General features: G+C 28.9%; 1 long non-coding RNA gene across 1 annotated transcript; it reads right to left on the bottom strand.

Annotated features, from left to right (window-relative positions):
- Nucleotides 1-1,438: 1,438 nt before the first annotated feature.
- LOC129989280 (uncharacterized) lies at nt 1,439-4,320 on the bottom strand. Its single transcript, XR_008785745.1, has 2 exons — nt 4,187-4,320; nt 1,439-1,720 (listed from the first exon to the last, which is right to left on the bottom strand). It is a non-coding gene; the product is annotated as an uncharacterized LOC129989280 (long non-coding RNA).
- Nucleotides 4,321-18,559: the final 14,239 nt, after the last annotated feature.

The raw sequence follows: 18,559 nt of genomic DNA, 5'->3' as shown, positions 1-18,559 counted from the left end.
AATAAATTCATGAGAACCACATAAGCTAACTTTTAAAAACAAGCATTTTTTAAAAGTTAACTGAACAATTTCTTTTTTCCTTTAATTTAAAAATATGAAAATCACATTTAATGTAAGTTAAATTTCTATTGCGGTAGCTCCTCTTACATGCTACATTAGGAATAAATTGTTTATTCTATAAAACTAATTTCTAAACTTTCTAGTAAATTACATGTGAAAGATATTTTTTGAGTCAAGAAAAGTACCAAGTTGTGAGAGGAGTTAATATGAAAAGATAAGATTCAAATGACCATGGAAGAAGGAACTAGTTTCTAAAGAAATAAGCTAAATACCTATTAGACTTTAATTAGCTCTGATCGATGTCAGTGATTTCCTAATTATAAATGAAGTCTATGACTTACAATTAACAATCAGTACTATGTCAGATTAGTATTCAGTGTAGAGTATAATTAATAATTAACATGGAAATAGTCAGATTTCATCAGTTTAATAAACACTTTAATATCAAGGGTTTTCACATTTTTTAAAGATATTTTCTAGAAACTTTTTAGCAGCTTTCAACAATTCTTCCTCAAAATTAACTCTTCTCACACCTATAATGCAACAGAAATAAAGCCTAAATTTGGAGTTCAGAGGTACATGGGTAGAAGATTTCATGATGAAGCAGTTAACTGATCGAATTTTATTTTTGTATATTCCTCAATCGCTATAATGAATAATGCTTATTCCTATTTCTTTGTTCTTCATAATTAGTACATCTTTCTCGTACCAGTGCTCATTTTGTAATATTCATTTGGTTTCATAGCAAATGAATTTTCCATATTGATCATGTTTACTACCATTCCATGGGGGAAATATTAGGAACGTTCTAATTGTAAAAATTATTTCAGCTATTCTAATTCAGAAACATTTTCTTCTCTTGTATTTAAGCATCAGTCTGGCGATAGATACAGACCTTTTATAACCATTATTATTACATAATAAAAGACAAAATTTTTAATTATCTGATCAATTTATTTCTAAATTTCAATATTCATTAGACAATATTTCTATATCAATAATTTATATTACATTATTTTTTTTATTCTTAGAAAATATAAATTAGTTATTATAATATATAATCGTAATGGCAGTCACATTTGTGTACAATATTATTTAAACAGATGCTCGGCTTTTATAGACAATGAAACAACTAAGTGAAAATATGACACATTTAGGAATCTGACGAATTATATGTGATGAAATGCTAATTTTATCATATTTTATAATTCATAGATTTTATATTTTCACATTTTTTTTTATTTGTATAATAAAGAAATAATTTTTTGTTAACCAGTTTGAAGTCTTTCTCAGCCAGTAGTTTTAGATGGCATAGCTGCCAAATGGGGAATTCACTACCGATCAGCCTAATCAACAAATATCAAATTGAATTTAAAAAAAAAAAACATTTCAATCATTTTGTGTACATTAGCTATAACAAGCATTTAAAAATAATCAGTGTTCATAGTTGAGCATACATTTCGCACACTTTGAACAGACGATACAAATATTCTTTTCACTTTTTTCAAGTTTGGAAACTTCTATTATTAGCATGAATATAGATATGATTTCTTGGACGTTGAACTCGATGTTGGCAGAAGGCAGATACAACAAGCACGCATCCATGATGAACTGCTTTCAGTCATTTGTGATAACCACCAGGAAAGTTTCAGGTAGAACACTAAAACAAAAAGAAATGCAATAATGGATCTTAAATAGTGAATCAGATAAAAAATTATTTTCTCGAAAAACTTCAAATTTTAATTTAAAAATCGTATGATATAGTTACAACACATAAAGAAAAAGGTTCAGTGGAACTTCAATTATGTGTGCGTCTATCAATCGAATCTCTGTGAATCGGACAGATAAATTAATTATATTTTACGTTGTTTTAGTTGTTGTTTAATTGTAATTGTTGTTTAAGTCAACGAAACTTTAAAAAAGACGGTCGATTATGTTACTGCATCCGATGTTCAACTTAAATTTTTGGGAAAATAATTATTTGGAGCTGATGTTTTATAATTCAAAAAATTATTTGGAATAAAAGATAACGACACATATATCTCCATAAACATTTCATTAATGATGTGAGCAATATTCAAGAATTTTTATGCAAAAATTGATTTTTAAATTGAAAGCAAAGTAAATAAATGAATAATAAAAAATGAGCGATTAAAATATATTGGGAATGGGACAAAAGTCTCTTTATATTTTATGAAATGAAGTTTTAAAATAAGATATCAGATTCCTAAACTTTTATTCTTTGTATGTTTAACAAGCCAAAATACAAAAATTAAATGGATAGATTTATAAACAGTAATCATTTCTCTTTCTGGAATTGCAAATGTAAGTTACATTTTCTTTGCTGAAAATAACCACAATGCAAATATAAGAAATATAACATTATTTAAAAAGTCAATATAAAGTTTATGAAAGAGAAATATGAATATCTTCTGACGAAAACTGAAATATTTGAAATATAAAATAAACTTGCAATAAGATGGATACTACTGATGTCAGGTATAGTAAAAAATATAGTCAAAACTGTAATGAAAAAACTTAAACTGCAAAAGTTTTCCGAAACTTGATTACTGCTGATAATCACTTTTATTTGAAGGATGGTCACATCATTTAAAATTACTTTTGTATTCTTGGTAAATACGATTTTAACAGTATTTAAAAAAATTTAACAATTTCAAGATAAAATAATATGTCCCTGATCAGGGTATTGTCTATAAACAATAAAATACTTTTTCTCTTTCACATATCTTCCCTTAAACAGCATTTTTTTTGTTATAAATTGAAACATTTTGAATAAATAATCGAGTACAATATTTTATTCTGCACATAGAGGACTTTTGTATAAAATATGATTACAGCCCTAAAAAAATAGGAATTTTCAAGTCTGAAGGTTTTTTTTTTTGTAAAATATTTAATGATATTTTGTAGCAAAATTTTATTTATAAAATAAAAAAATTCTTGAATCTGTGAAATCGTCAAATCTATGCTTGCGATTCAGAAAAAATTCAATTCTTCAAAGGCAAATAATACTTGTATTCTTCCTAATGAAATATTTACTCATCGAATAAAAAAAAATATTTATAAGCAGATAAATCTGATTATTGTTCCTGCTTCAAGATTTTAAATGTATGTTACTGCATAAGTAATTAACAAAACCAGACAAAGATAATAATGTTATAGACGAATGAATATATGACAATGAGTTACATCATAATTCATAATGTTATGTTTGATTATATGTTGTTGAAAAAAGACTCAGCCAGAAATATTTTAAATATAGCTATTTGATTTTCAATATGCAAACGTTATTTTTATTGCCTAATGATTGAAAAAAATTTTTAAATTGCATATATTCATGCATCAAAATAAAATTAAAAAAAAATGGAAAAAGTTTTCATTTATTAAACTGATTTATAGCAGAAGTACTCATACTGAACAAATTCATTAGAAAATGTGAATCCAATAAAAATACCCATTCTAGAATCAAAACACCAACTAAACAAAGCCACAAGGAGCGACAGGAATCCGATAATAAAAGATTAAATAATACCAAAAAATTATTTAAATTTAAAATACAATTCTCCCACTTTTATCATGAAAACTGGTAAAAATTACTGTTCTGTTTCCACACTAAAACTAAAGAAACAAAAGTGCTGTTCAATTACCAAAAATACAAATTTAATGACGGTTAATAAAATTTCTCTTTAAAATTCTTAAGCCTTCTTCCTTTTCAATTCAAATTAATTTTACTATTAGTATCTATGAAATTAAATGTTTCAAATGTAAACTTTATCGAATCGATGCACTTGTTTTCAAAGAATTTTCGGTATTCTTAAAGTAGCCATTTTCTTACAGTTTATTTCTATGTATATTAATTGTATAAAAATTTTAGTACATTTATTCATTTATTATTTTAGTACAAATGCTTTAATAAGATTTTAAAGTTGGTAAACTAGCCTCAGAAACAAAATGAATTTCATCTTTTCAAAATTAGTTACTATAAAATAAAATATTAAAATAAGTTGAAATATATTATTTAAAGATACATTATCAGATTACTGACAGTCTACATAATAATAATAAACACATATGATTCATGCAGTTTAGAGTTGAAAAAATCAATCACTTTTTTCTATTATGGACTGGGAGCTTCAGCATTTGCCGTCAAAAAATACAAATGTAAATGATCCGGAGAAGGAGACGACCAAGGAATTTATGATCTCGTGCAAGACTTCCATCTTTCCGGGAATCGCAGTTGGCAGTAACTAGGACGAGTTTGAGGAATACAGCTCCATCGAACCCAGATACTACCGAAACAGTCGTATTAATCCATTATGCTTTACTAACTGTTTCAATGGTCTCTGAGTCCAAAAGAGCTTTACATCGATCAAATTCAATCATGGCGTTTGTAGCAAGTATTTCTCCAAAACTGATTTTTCCATGATGCCCTGCGGAATTCTAACCTACAGAAAATAGAAAAGTGCAATCATTATAACGCAGTCGCTTTTAGCGAATAATGTTTTAGTCATAATGCTAAAAACATTAATTAAGAAAGAATGAACAACTTTATGCTCTTTAATAACAACTTACGATATGTATGCAACTTTTTTCATTCTTGGTAAGTTCAAGTAGTTAATTGTGACGAATGATAGCAAGATTTAAAAGAAAACATTGTACCGGAAATGTATTAGAAATGTTTATAATCCCATACCAACATAAAGAAAGAAAAAGATACAAATCCATGGGCTGAAAAAATAATCATTCCCTATTTAAAGTATTAAGAGTAACTAAAATTTGTATCTGAGAAATAAAAATCATTAGAACAATTTATAATCCCATATTAACATAAAGAAAGTGAAAGGAACCCAATCTCAGGAATGCAAGCCTTTTATTTGCAATGAAGCATCTTTCAACCATCAGTGAACAAAGGCTTTCTGGATAGTTTATTCTGTATAAGTGAGTATAAAAATTAATAATGAGAGCAAAGAATTTTTTAATATATAAGAATTGTGAAAGGTTGTTTTCAAAGAATGCTTTATTTTAATATTTAATGCCTTTCTTAACTGTTCTTTTTTTTGCATAAATTTCTTAGCATATGTGTGATTTCTCTTAAAACAAATATAAATGGAAAAAGCAAACCGTTATACCTACCTAACAGCTTAATGAGTCAATAATTCTAAGAGTAGGGATATGGACTGGAATTCTCTTTTCTCTTCTGGTAGATGCAGGGATTGTCATATCTTCACTGCTCTCATTGCCGTATTATTTGTCACATCAGTGACGGAATCAGTCGATTCTTAGGTGAAAAATTATAACCCCTCTGATGAAGTTGAAATTTGTTTGCAGACATCCAATTGTTTGCTTTGCCATCTTTACGAAATAAAGACAAAGGATTCCAGAGAGATCACCGGATTATATGCATAAAATTGCATCTTAACAATATTGATTTTGATATGCTGATCTTGCCGAATTGCATTCTGTTGCAAAAGAAAAACTTTGTTTCAATACCAATATATAGAAAGCACCGTTTGAGCGGCTGTTAGATTGACAGCTACAATTAAGAGGAAACAAATGGCTCTAAACATTGAGACCAAAACATTAAAGGGATTATGCATGCACGAGATTACATATTTTTCTGATAGCTGCTGACATAATGCAAACATTGATACAACTGAACTGTTGGCATCAAAACCAGAAAACCCACATTCATACACAATGGTGTGCTTCTGATGATCCTCGCAATCTCACTCTGCAGCTTTGTTGTTTACAGGGCAAATCAATATTAAATATAAACCAGATATTAAACAACCATACAGGAAAAATTATTGTTTTGGCTGACAGAGCCAAATATAAGAATCTTCTAAGGCTGCTGATCTTTAAAATTTCTATTTAAGTATGCATAAAAGTGACCACCCTGAAGAATTCTCACTATTCATCTCCCAGAAGCCAAATGAAGATCTGAAATTGCCACAGGGCGCTTAGGGAAGCCTAGCGTTTGCAGATTTGCTATTGTTTCATCATAAGGTTGAAAATTAATTCCACCGCATTCCCACGAACTTAATCCGTTTGTAAGGGATTAAGAAGGATTCAGATACCATTGAAACAGTTGATAACCCACTTGTCAAAGATTTCAACAAGGCAGGCAGCCCCACGGAAAGTAAACTACGGTCAATGGAACAATTAAATCCCTGATCCAATGGGTTATCAACAAAGGTATCTGAGTTCTGATGCATTATGAATTCCTAATTGTAATTATGTACTGATTTCTTTTTACACTCTGTTCGACTTGATACCAAATTCGTAGAAAATTGGTGGACCTGCAGAAGAGAAAAGAAATGTATATATTATACAACCAGTATTTAAATGTATATGTTCATAACCAGTGTTAATAAAAAAAAATGTTCTCTTATAAAATAACAATAAGCAAATATAAGAGATTTAATCAATTAAGAATAGATAGTTTTTTTTTCCTGATCAGAAAAAATAAGACTCAAATATAGGCTAGGGACTTCAATAGTAATAAAAATGAAATGGCGCCTTATTTCCTAGTTTTTTATAACTTTAAATTTCAGAAACATTTGCAGATTCTTCTAAAATGCTTCCTATTTTAAAAAAAATTGAACTGTAATTTTTTAATTTGCCTCGAATTTTTATTTCAAAATGGACAAACAATTTTTCAATCAATTCCATTTCGAATATTAACTTCCTTTATAATACACATAATTTCGATAAAAATCTATCTTTTCTTGAAAACTTTATTAATTTGATAATAAAATCAAAATGAATGTATTTTTCTATTTACCTAATAATAAAGATGAATTCGTGTGTGAGTGTCCATATGTGTGTTTTGGCACTCTACAGGCCAGACCGTTTCACTTACAGCTATTAAATTTTGCGCATGTGTACTTTAGAAGAACACATGCACTTAGAATAACACATGCACTGAATGACACTTAGCAGCGATTTTCTCGAATTTTTAATTAACTAAAATTCAAGCCAGATTTTGCAGCATTTCCGTATTGATTTCTGAAAATATTATTGCACAAAAATTAATTGTGCACTGTTTGGATAATGTGTACACTGTTTATATTGTTCGGATTTAATGAATTCCTTCATTAAATTCATATTCATTAATCCATATTAATGAATGATCATTCATTATTACAATTTTACATGTTTTATATGCTGTTGTTTCATAGTTTGAAAATATGACAAATACTTACAAATAGCATTTAAATTGCATGAATAATTTTTGAGACTTTTTTTTTTTTTGCTTTTTTGCTTATATTTATTTTTAGTTAACCGCAATGAAATATTTATTATCTTCAAAAATTTGCGACTTAAAATTGCTTATATGGAGATTAATTGAAAATCATATAAAATATTTGGATGTGGAAATTGGATATTGAAGACAGAAGATCCGACGTCCGCATTACCTAAGAGCTTCTGGAGAGGTTAATCCGGTTTTTCATGACACGAGAGATGGAACTTAGAGACAGAGTATTATCAAAGTTCATTTCTGCAAACTTTAATGATGAACTAAAAATTATTTAGATTCTTGATGCATATTAGTCCACAGATGATTAAGATTTTGATTCAAAAATAAAATTTAAAAAAATCTTACAAATAAAGACATGAAGAGAATGTGACAAAAATTAATTCATAATATTAATTTCATACTTGATCTTACACATAATTTATTCTTAACAATAGATACAACATAGAAAAAAATAGTATTAAATAGGGAAACATACTCAAACATAGAAACTCAAGTAGAACTTTAAAAATATTTCACTAAAGCTACAAGAAGAAGACATTTTTGGCATCTTTTAAAAGCTAATATAGTTGATGTTTAAACTAATGATGGTCAAATAACAAATTTCTGCAAATTCAAGCAAATATTTAGTGTGGAATCAATGCTCTAAATGACATAAAGATTAAATCTTATGTTGTTCGAGTCAATAAATTCTCGGATGATAAAATTACAAAAATGTGATTTTATATAGGCTTATGAAGTTAAATAACCTTACCGCTCAAACATTTCAGCAGCCATTTAAAAGTTCTACATTTTTGCGACTGATATTGGCCGAGTTATGAAGCTTTGAATATTAATGTCTTTTTTCGACTGCTTTTTTAAGAATCTTGCTGACTATTTGAGATTCTGGGTAGGGCGTTTTCTTGATCGTCTGTACAATTGGTCTAAATGAAGTTTAGAGTTCCATATTTTTATCAATGCTAATAGCATTACAAATTTCTTTGGTGAAATGCTTAAAGTATTCAGAATATAGAACTATAATACCAGGACGTTAGGTAAAAATATAGATTTCGTAATTTTTTCAACGATGTCTATTTTTTATTTTAAACAATATAAAATATAACTATTTACACGTTTAAAGCATTTTTCACTTTATAAGCATGTGCCTACATCTGACGATTGAGAAGTTAGCTATTGGGCCAGATTTAAGACTTTTTTTTTTCAAAAGTATCCATGCTGCAATTCCAAGTGGTAAGATCTGGACTTCAAAGTTAAAAGGTTCTAAATTCGAAACAAGATTCCACTTAAGCTCCGGCGTGGTTCCATCTGCATTTATGTTGAATCTGGCATCGCAAGCTAAACGGTTTCCTACAGATGTGGTTGGTAGCTTGGAAATGGGGTGGACTACGCACATGCATCCACGGCTGCACGACATTGAGATATCAGTTCCAATGTGTCCTTCGTTTTGCTCCGTTACTTTGACATAAATTAAATTGAACTATACCTAAAGTAGGTGAATGCGCTACAAAGTCGTTTTTCGATGTTGATGTCTTTTTTTATTTAATATAATTTTTGTATTTAGATAACTAACACTTCGATGTTATATGGTTATTAAATGTTATTTTCACATTTTCTAACCTTTGTTAAAATATATATTTCAGAAAACGTCAAAAATGAAAATACAATGATTTTTTTATTATTGTTGTTCGGTTTAATTATATTTAAGTATGTTTTGTCTTTTAAAAAGAACAGGATAAGTTCAATAAACTTTAAAAATATTTCTTAAAGTTTAATTTATTTTTTAAAAAAAAAATTGAAAATGACATGCAATTTATCAGCAGAACACAAATATTTTATTTAATAGACAGTCAAGTTATTTTTAAATGCAGGAAATAATATGTTTTTGAATTTTCCTGAAAAAATTCTATAAATTTTTCTGTAAACTTATGAGCTAGAAATTATACACGAGTCAGAATGGATTTATAGTGGATTCTGCAATTCAACTCGTCAATTTTGGAATCCAATTAAATTAAAATCTCTCGCTACTGAACAAATGTGACAATAAAAATTTCAATGCATATTTTTCAAAATCTCTTTTCATAAAAATTTTTATTCTGTTTTTATTTTTTGTCACTTAATAGGACATGAATTTTATTGATGACAACAACATCAGCTGAACATTCGTTGTCAAGTCTTTTGAGATACGTGATCAGTATTTCATCTTCATACTATCTCAAGCTATTTAAAACAGCTTTATAAATTACTGTACTGAATATTTAAAATTTTTCAATGAAAATTAAATTAAACATTTTAAAACTACTCACCACAAAATTCTAGAGAAAGTAGAAATTTTGAAAAAATACAAATGTCTCACCAGTTCACAGTAAATTTAGTTTAGCTTTTGAAGTGATACTGAAGCAAGTCTATAATCTTCGACAAAATTTTCGTTCGAAATGAACACAGCTCAGAAAGGTTACATCTAGCAAGAATGTGCGCATTCATTTCTTCCAAAGCGCTACTGCGCAAATTTCCAGGTATGCATGCACTAAACAGCCTCCAGGAGAAAAACAATCTACGTAAGGGTTTCCCATAGCAACGGGAGCTCAAAACGGATCCCCAAGATCTCGTAAACACTTCTATTTATTTCGAACTGTCTGATTGATATCGATTGATGAATTCTCTAATAACAAAAATATTCTTTCCCTTTCCTCTTGATATGGTAATTTATGCAGTTATTTATAATTACAAATAAAATTATAATTATTTAATTATTTTTTTATATTTAATCAAAATAAAACAATCCTTTCAGATGCTGTTCTTCGATTCACAGCTGCACGTTATTCTGTCAAAACAAGGGGGGGGGTATTGAATCCATTATTGCTAAATTTCTATCATATTTTATGAATGTATAATAATTTTTTTTCACCATCTAAAAGGTGCAACAGAACTTCGATTATCTGCGCTTCTATCAATCCGGTTTCTGCCAACCAGGCAGATAATTTAACAATATTTTACACTGCTTTAATAACTGTTAACTATATTTTTCACTGTTAAAGAAATCTTCAAAAAAATTGCCAAAGATGCCACTGCATCAGATTTTCAACATGTTTAGTTTGTGTAAATCATTATTTGGAACTGATGTTTCATAATGCTGTTTTATTAATAAATTATTTTAACTAATAAATTATTAAACTACTTTATATAATAAATTATATAGATACCTTCATAAAAAGTACATAATAATAATACCTTCATAAAAGTACAGATACCTTCATAATCATTTCATTAATCATGGGAGCAAATTTTAAGAATTTTTATGAAAAAAAAATGCCACTCTAAATGTACCAGAAAGCGTAATGATGCTAAATAGAGTAAAATATTGATTTGAAAATGTCCTTAAAATATTATTAGGAGAATGTAAAAATGACACAATAAATTAAGAATATTCGAAAAATTCTGCTATCATTGATTTTGAATCTTTTAAACTGTTAATGCATGACAGTACTGTTGGTAATCAGTCGTTGGATCATTATGAAAAGTGCCGTAAGGTAGCAGATGAATTCAGATGCCACTGAGCTCACGATATAAGTGTATTTATTTATATAGACGAAAAGACGATGGGTAGACGGAGATGGCTATAGATGACATGTACCAAACATGCCCTAATGTTCATTTTTAAGTTTTCTTTTGAACCTTATTACGTTTTATTCAAGACGAATAAACAAAGTTGTTTCGAAATCTGTTTTCTGTTATTTCTCCAACAAGTACTTGCTGTTACATATTTATACCATTTAAACCGTTTTGCAAAATTCTGTCAAAGAAGAGCAGTTATGCTTAACATTTTGTCTGTATCAGCTGGGGTGATTAAGGCTTTAATCATTTTGACTAATCAAGAATATACTATAATATTAAATATTTTTACACAGCACTCTTAACATATTAGTTATGCATAATTTTACATTTTAAATTGAGAATAAAAAATTGTATTTTCCTGAATATAGGTTTAATACATATCTGAGCTTAAAATATATATAAGTTACTAAAGTACGTATTTCTATTAATTTTAAACAAAAATATTCTAATGGCAAACTGCGACATAAAAATAATAGATATTTGAACACAAAAAAATTAAAATATTTATAGTGGGACAAAAATTTTAGATACAGGAAATGCAATGTGCCGAACTTTTAGTTGGTTCTTAATCTGAAAGCAAAATAAATGAAAAAAGTTCATAAAAAATTTACTTCTAATCGATTAAAACTTATTGGAAATGAAACAAGAATCTCATACTTATGTCAAATAAATTCTAATGGGTCATTGATTGGATTTCTAAACCTTTAATTTGTTCGTTTAACAGACCAAAATTCAAAAGTAAAATGGATATTTTTAAAAGTATGAATAGTTTTTTGCAACAACTGTAAACTTAAATTAGTCATAAGTTTTATTAATAATAATACCATAAAAATAATTGCCAAGTTTTTTTGGAATTTGTGGTTAGTTGGTTGTGAGTTTAATGGTGCAAGCCTAACTTTGACTAAACTGCGCCAGACATATGGTTAAAACTCGTAATTTGTGATCAGGATTTCATTTTAATACTTCCTTGAATTATTTAAAACATTTCTATGACCAATACTCTAACGGTTATAATTTAAATGAATCGATGGTAAAATTAAACTATAAAGCTATTCACCATAGAATTCACAGAAAATTTCAATAAGTGTTCGTCGATGTAAAAATCAGAATTTTTCTTGGAAAATTTTAAATGTCTGTCTAAGTCACTGTAAATTAAAATTAGCTCATGAAATTTTCACAAGAGTCTCTTCTAAGACACGATTGCTATAGTCCCAAGTACACATGCACTAATACGCCTCCGGATGAAAAGCACTGACGTAAATGTTGCTAAGCAACGAACCCCAGATTTCCCAGAAATTCCGAAATCGCTCCTATTTATATAATGCGCTGTTATTAAACTGCATTTCTTGGAATGAACTAATGCACAATCGTGTATGCCCAATGCCACTCCAACTTATTAATATATTTTAATATTAAATGTAACGAATTAATTCGCTTAAAATTTTTACTGAATTCAATTTTTTTTTTTAAATTTTAATCAAGAATTTAAAAAAATAAGATTTTATTCTTTAAAACAAGTAAAAAAAACTTTCATTCAAGATTCTAGATTTTATTTCTTCTAAAAAGCAGTTTATATTTTTATGGTAAAAAATGTAAAGAAAGATATAAAATAGGAAAAAAAAGAAGGATTAGAGTTTTTTTCCTTAGAAAATAAAAACTTAAAAAATAAGATTTAAATGATTTATTTTTATGTATTTTATTCACTTATTGGTGGAATCTCAGGATGTGAAATAAATTAATATCTTCCATATCTTTTAGATATTGTATTATGAAACATATGTGCTAGAAAATAAGGAAACACACACATACAAACTTTTTTACAGAACAATTTTTTCAAAATAGAAATCTGGTGACCAAAACAAAATTCGTAGATGTGGGGAAAGATGAAAAGAATATTAAAATGAAACGTCAATATAATCATTTAAAAAATTTTCAAAAAAATTTAATTATAGAAATTTTTTTTAAAAAAAATCAATTATAGAAAATTAAAAAAAAATCTAATAAGACTAAAATTTGTATTCGAAATGTTGTTTCCCTAGATTAGAATATTTTCATTTACGCAATGGCAATATTTTTCACATGTAAATAAATTTTATTAATTTATCATCAATTGACAAATCAAATAATTTTTTATGATTAGCAATCAGAATATGAAATTTGTTGTTACTTACGACACTTTACAAGTCCGCCGTCTGCGAATGATTTAAGCCGAGCGAGCGTCTCTTGTTTTTGCAGTAGCACCACCTAGGGCCAAGAGTACGAGTTAGCTACTTCATGCGTCACATTTGTTAGTACAATCCCATTTTACATGGGTGCACATTCACACACCTCATAGATATAACAACAACCATGCTCGCATCGGGACTCGAACCCAGGACGCCAAGACCCAAGACGACTGCGGAAGACGCGCTACCCCTATACCATGACGCAGGCACGAAATTTATATTTTGCATGTATTTAATTTCATCATTGTTTTGGTATTCCATTTTTTTTTCATTCTTACATAAAATGGATTATGAATTGATGAATCATGGATTGATCCAGGGATTCTTCTTCTGGCTAATTAAAGATATTTTTGTTATACTTTCTTGACATGGCAGTTTACACGAAGAATCAGAAAGAAGAATTCCGTTATATCAAATAGTTATGAATAATTTGAAATATATTACCTATACACTTAAGTTTATAATGCCACGATATACATCATAACCTTGATTTCATCAGGGTTGTTCATGCACACAATATGGAGAAGAAGTTTAAGGTTATTAAGGCTTCTGCTGTCTTTCAATAATGTATAAAATTATTTTGTAATTCTTCAGAGGAAAGATATGATAAAAATCAAATCATAATAAATATTTCTTAAATCAGAGCAAAAGAAATAAGCTTTAATTCTGCACATCTTCAACTTTCCTTTTTGTCTATGAAAGCTTCAGTAAATTAAGATAGTTTCTGGAATATTAATTATCTACAAATCCTGATTCCACGTTTGAGGATGTATCTATTCGAAAAGTTATAAAAAATTTAACTGATAAAAGTGTTTGAGGAAGTTTTTGTTAGGAAATTTGGCATAAAAGGTGTCATTTGGGAGTGAAAGATTCCTATTATATCATGTGTTATACCTAAAGAATTGTACTTATGGTGCTTGAAAAAGTTTAGCGCATATATCTTCAAAAATATGGGAAAAATGTGACAGCTGAAATTGATCATATTACCTTAAGAGATGATTGCTTGTATGGAGAATTTGACTCCAGATTAGAAGGTTGCTTTTTCAAATCAAGTCCGTATCACCATTATGGAGAAATAATAACGATTATCAGAAGATTATTTACTATCATTTGTGCAATTGCCAAATATTCATTTTCAGAATTAAAAGCATGTAGGAATCATTCAATTTTTTATCTACACGTTGGTTCGAAGCTCTCATTTTTACACAGCTCAAGTACACCAGCTTAAAAGAAATTCTGTTATGTTCCATTTTCAGCTGATGGCTTAATTGCTTGCGCATGCTCAAAGGTAAGCATGCGCAAGTAGGGATCAGCTTCACCACATCAGGAATAAAAAGCGAAATAAAAGAAAACGCAGACTCTCATCCTATCATAGGAAAAACATTGTTTGCATTTCCGCAAAAGTGGACTTACTTGGCAATAAAACCAATGAAAGGAAACTGACTCCAGCTCTGGAATCAGAAATTCAATGAGAGCAATAACAGCAGATAAAGATGCACATGCTCCAATTGCAATGGCAGCCATGAACCAAATTAAAGTTATCTCTAATGATATAGTTTTAGATACAAATTTAACTGTTTTTGTTGATTTCATTTCTTCTGAACGAAACAAATACATATTTTCATAAAAAGAAAGACGATGCTACTTTCTCAACTTTTATGTACAAGACAGAGGCACTGTTTGAAAAATGCAAGAGTTTCTAATACTTCTACTATTTTCGCATTAATTTTACCGACCCTGATATCAACTCATGTTTTCAATGCATAGTACAAATAAAATCGATGGAAATGAGTTCTCATAGACTCCCAGCTAGCTGAGATTCTACTAGATAATATTACATTGAAAGAATAATTTTTACCTATCTGAAAAAAATTTGAGCTACATTTTTATGGATTAAAAATATTCTATGTCCAAAGATAACTGATAATTGATCTGAGCTTTTGACAAAGAAAATTATTCTAAGATCTAACATTGAAATGACAAAACTACCGCCGACTTCAGAAGCATGCTGCTAACACTTATTTGGCGATTCTTTCTTTCTTTCATTTTCTTGCAATCAATGTAGAGACAGTTAGGGAGGAAAAACTGTGAAATCATAAAAATACAATGGAATTTTCAGTAGAACCCTGAAAGTATTTACAAGGTTAAAACTATTTGCTCCATACGATTTACTGTCAATTATTTTGAGCTTGTAAGAAGGGAAATGACAGTCAATGTGGATTAAAAAAAAGACTAGTTTAGTATATTTTGAAATGTGTGAACATTGTATCGGCTTATCACGTTTAAACTCACCCATTTAATCAGAGGAAAATAATAGCATTTATTCACTGTACAATAAAGTTGTACATGATGTAAATGCAATGATTGTATTCATTGCTTGGCCAAATTATAATGATTACTCTACAATTATACCTTCATGTTATTACTGCTACATATAAGATAAGCTATAAAATAGAAATATAGCTATAAAATGGGATTTCAAGCAAAGTGTAGCATCATTTGCATTGCATGATTGCTAAGAAAGGGGAAAAAGCAATTTAACTTTGTTTGAAAATGGGAGGATTGTAGGAGCTCTTAATGTCGGAATCGGTGTCTGCAAAATGTTTGTTCCTACGAAGTGCTCAAATATAATTGTTTACAGAATGGACCACCAAGCAGAAAACACTATCTTAACGTTAGGCTTCTACTGATTTTAATGCCGAGTCTTAACGTCAGCTTCTTATTTGTCACAAATTAGTAAATGCTCGATCTGTAAGGAGACTTGCCGAAGCAGAAGAGTCAATACGTCAAATTGAGGGAAATATTAATCAAAAAGCAACTGCAAAGGTCTTTGATCAAAGTGTTAGCCACACATTACGTCGTATAGGTTGTGGAAACCGACAACATACTCAAAAACTTTTACTATCTAACTTGAGCAAGAGCAGATATCTCTTGTTCGCAATGGAGCTCATAAATTGGGCAACAGATGACCACAAAGGGTAGATAACCGAATAATGTTTTCAATTATACCATGCTAATAGAAGGATAAATCAGTACAAATGCATCTTCAACTGCAGGACTACAATATTTTAGGCTGGCGGAGGCAGTTTGGAGGATGTTTTCCCGGCATTGTATGGGTACTGTGTACATCATTTGAATTCTCAAAGTAATTTAAGTATTATTGCAGATCAAATATGCCTTGTTATGCTAATGGCGTTTCTCCCGGAGATTCATACTACCAGTAGACCAGCGCCTCCCATCATAAGTCTGGCATTGTTCGCAATGGGTGCGAAGAACATCACAAAGACTTTAACTGTCTTAGTTGGTCTTCTCAATCACCAGATCTTACTACAATTGAAAATCTGTGGGATGAGATTAAATAGGGTATCAGTTAGCTGAATCCAATACCATCAAATTTTAAGAAATTTGAAAGCTCACTTCATAACATGTGATCTCGAATTCCTCATACAACCTATCAAAATGTCATAAAGTCCATACCACGAAGAATCTATGTAGTATTAAGGGCAATAGATGGCCAAACGTTGTTTTGAGGAGCTGGTCAATACAACGTTTTAACCAATAATAATTAATACACCATGTAATAATTTGCCCATTCTGTCTATATTAAAAACAATAATTGCAAATAGCATATAACTAAAAAAAGAATATAAAATATACAATATGTAAGTGTTGGATATACATTTTGTGATTATGTAAGAGACTGTGTGATGGAGCCTTTAAATAGCTGTTGGTTTTAGAAACTTGGAAAATGGCGGGATAATTGGTAGTAAATAATTGAACGGCATTTAATAGAAAGAATTAAGAGAAACCTTCCATTTCCACATTGGCAAAGGCATTAGAAATTGCATAAAAGTCATTTTACATTTTTATATCATATTGTTATTTCTTCGTTAAATCTAGATTAAGGGAAAAGATTTAATAATTATAAATCCTTCCATTTATTTTACATTTTTAGTAGATGTAACTTCAAAACCTCCATTTCACTCATAAATTACTTGATTATTCATTCAGGTAATAATTTGGTTAGTTTCAGTGATGACTGAGCAGAGGATTGGGACGCTGAAACATTATGCTATTTCTCTTTTATCTCGCGGTAGCATCGCATACAAATAATAAAAAAAACCCAATCTGCATTAAAATAGATAAAAAAGGGAAATTTTTAAACTCTTTTGGGGACATTTTTTTAAATGGAAATTTTTTTTTCTATGAATTCTTTCTCAATAGCAGTTTTTTAGTGGGGTAAAATTCAGTGTTACTCTAATTATATTCTTTTCAAGGATACGTTCATCACTGTGATATTTCACACAATATAAATTATATATGAAAATTGAAAGGCTGTAAATTCACGGTAGTTTCCCAGATCCAAACTCAATCAAGAACTTGGTGGTCTGTCTCGATCCTATTTGGTTTTTAGATATTCCAGTACATACTCTTCAGCAAGAGTCAGCTGCAATGAAGTCAGCATAGCTTCATTGAAGCTGAACACGTTACAACGCCTTTAAACGTACAAGGTACTGAGAGATGTTCAGATATTTTAATTGCTATTGCTTTCCCATAGAGGTTTCATTCTGAATATAGACTCACAATAATATGAATCAGTTCTAAAGATTATTGCATTAAATAATAAATATATTTGATCAGTTTCATCCTTATGTAATTTTTAAAAAGTTTGCATATAAAAGAGTATTAAATTCAGTTTCTGAGGTTGCTTATTTTAATTTCATATTTTTATGCGATAAGGAAAAAATGGTTGGTAACCTACCATTTCTTTCAGTATTGCATAAGAATTGTTAATAGGAATTAGTAAGCAATAAAAATATGCATATCGTAATATAGAATAAATCTTTTAGTTATGATAATATGGCTTACAGATAGAAAATATTCTTTATTAACCAAGATATTTTCTAGAAGCATATTTTGAAAAGATTGCAGTTGAAAATGAAGATAAAAAACGGATTATTTCAGTTTTATTTTTATGTCACATCATTTATAAAAAAAATTACTTAATTTTTGATTAATGTTTCACCACACAGTTTATACGAGTCGGTAATAGTGCTTCTCGTATAGTAAGAAAGATAAATTTACGATAATTTTAATAGATATTGAATGAATGTAGGCATGTCTTATATCCAAGGTGAGCAATACTTCAATATTCTAGAATATAGAAGAATTATGACGATATCTTCCTTATGGAGCCATGCGTCGTTACAAATCATTGCAAATTTGTGATATCAAACAATATCACAAAATCAATATTTCTGTATAACATAACAGCTTGTTTTTTGAAAGAATTTTTCATGCATATGTATCATCACAAAAACATACACATACATACAAAAAGAGAGAATTAATTTTTAAAGTAATGTTTGTATGTTTCATCTATCTT

This window comes from Argiope bruennichi, chromosome 10 (assembly GCF_947563725.1).
Source record: "Argiope bruennichi chromosome 10, qqArgBrue1.1, whole genome shotgun sequence".
Taxonomy (NCBI): domain Eukaryota; kingdom Metazoa; phylum Arthropoda; class Arachnida; order Araneae; family Araneidae; genus Argiope; species Argiope bruennichi.
This window is presented reverse-complemented; position numbering and strand designations above follow the sequence as displayed.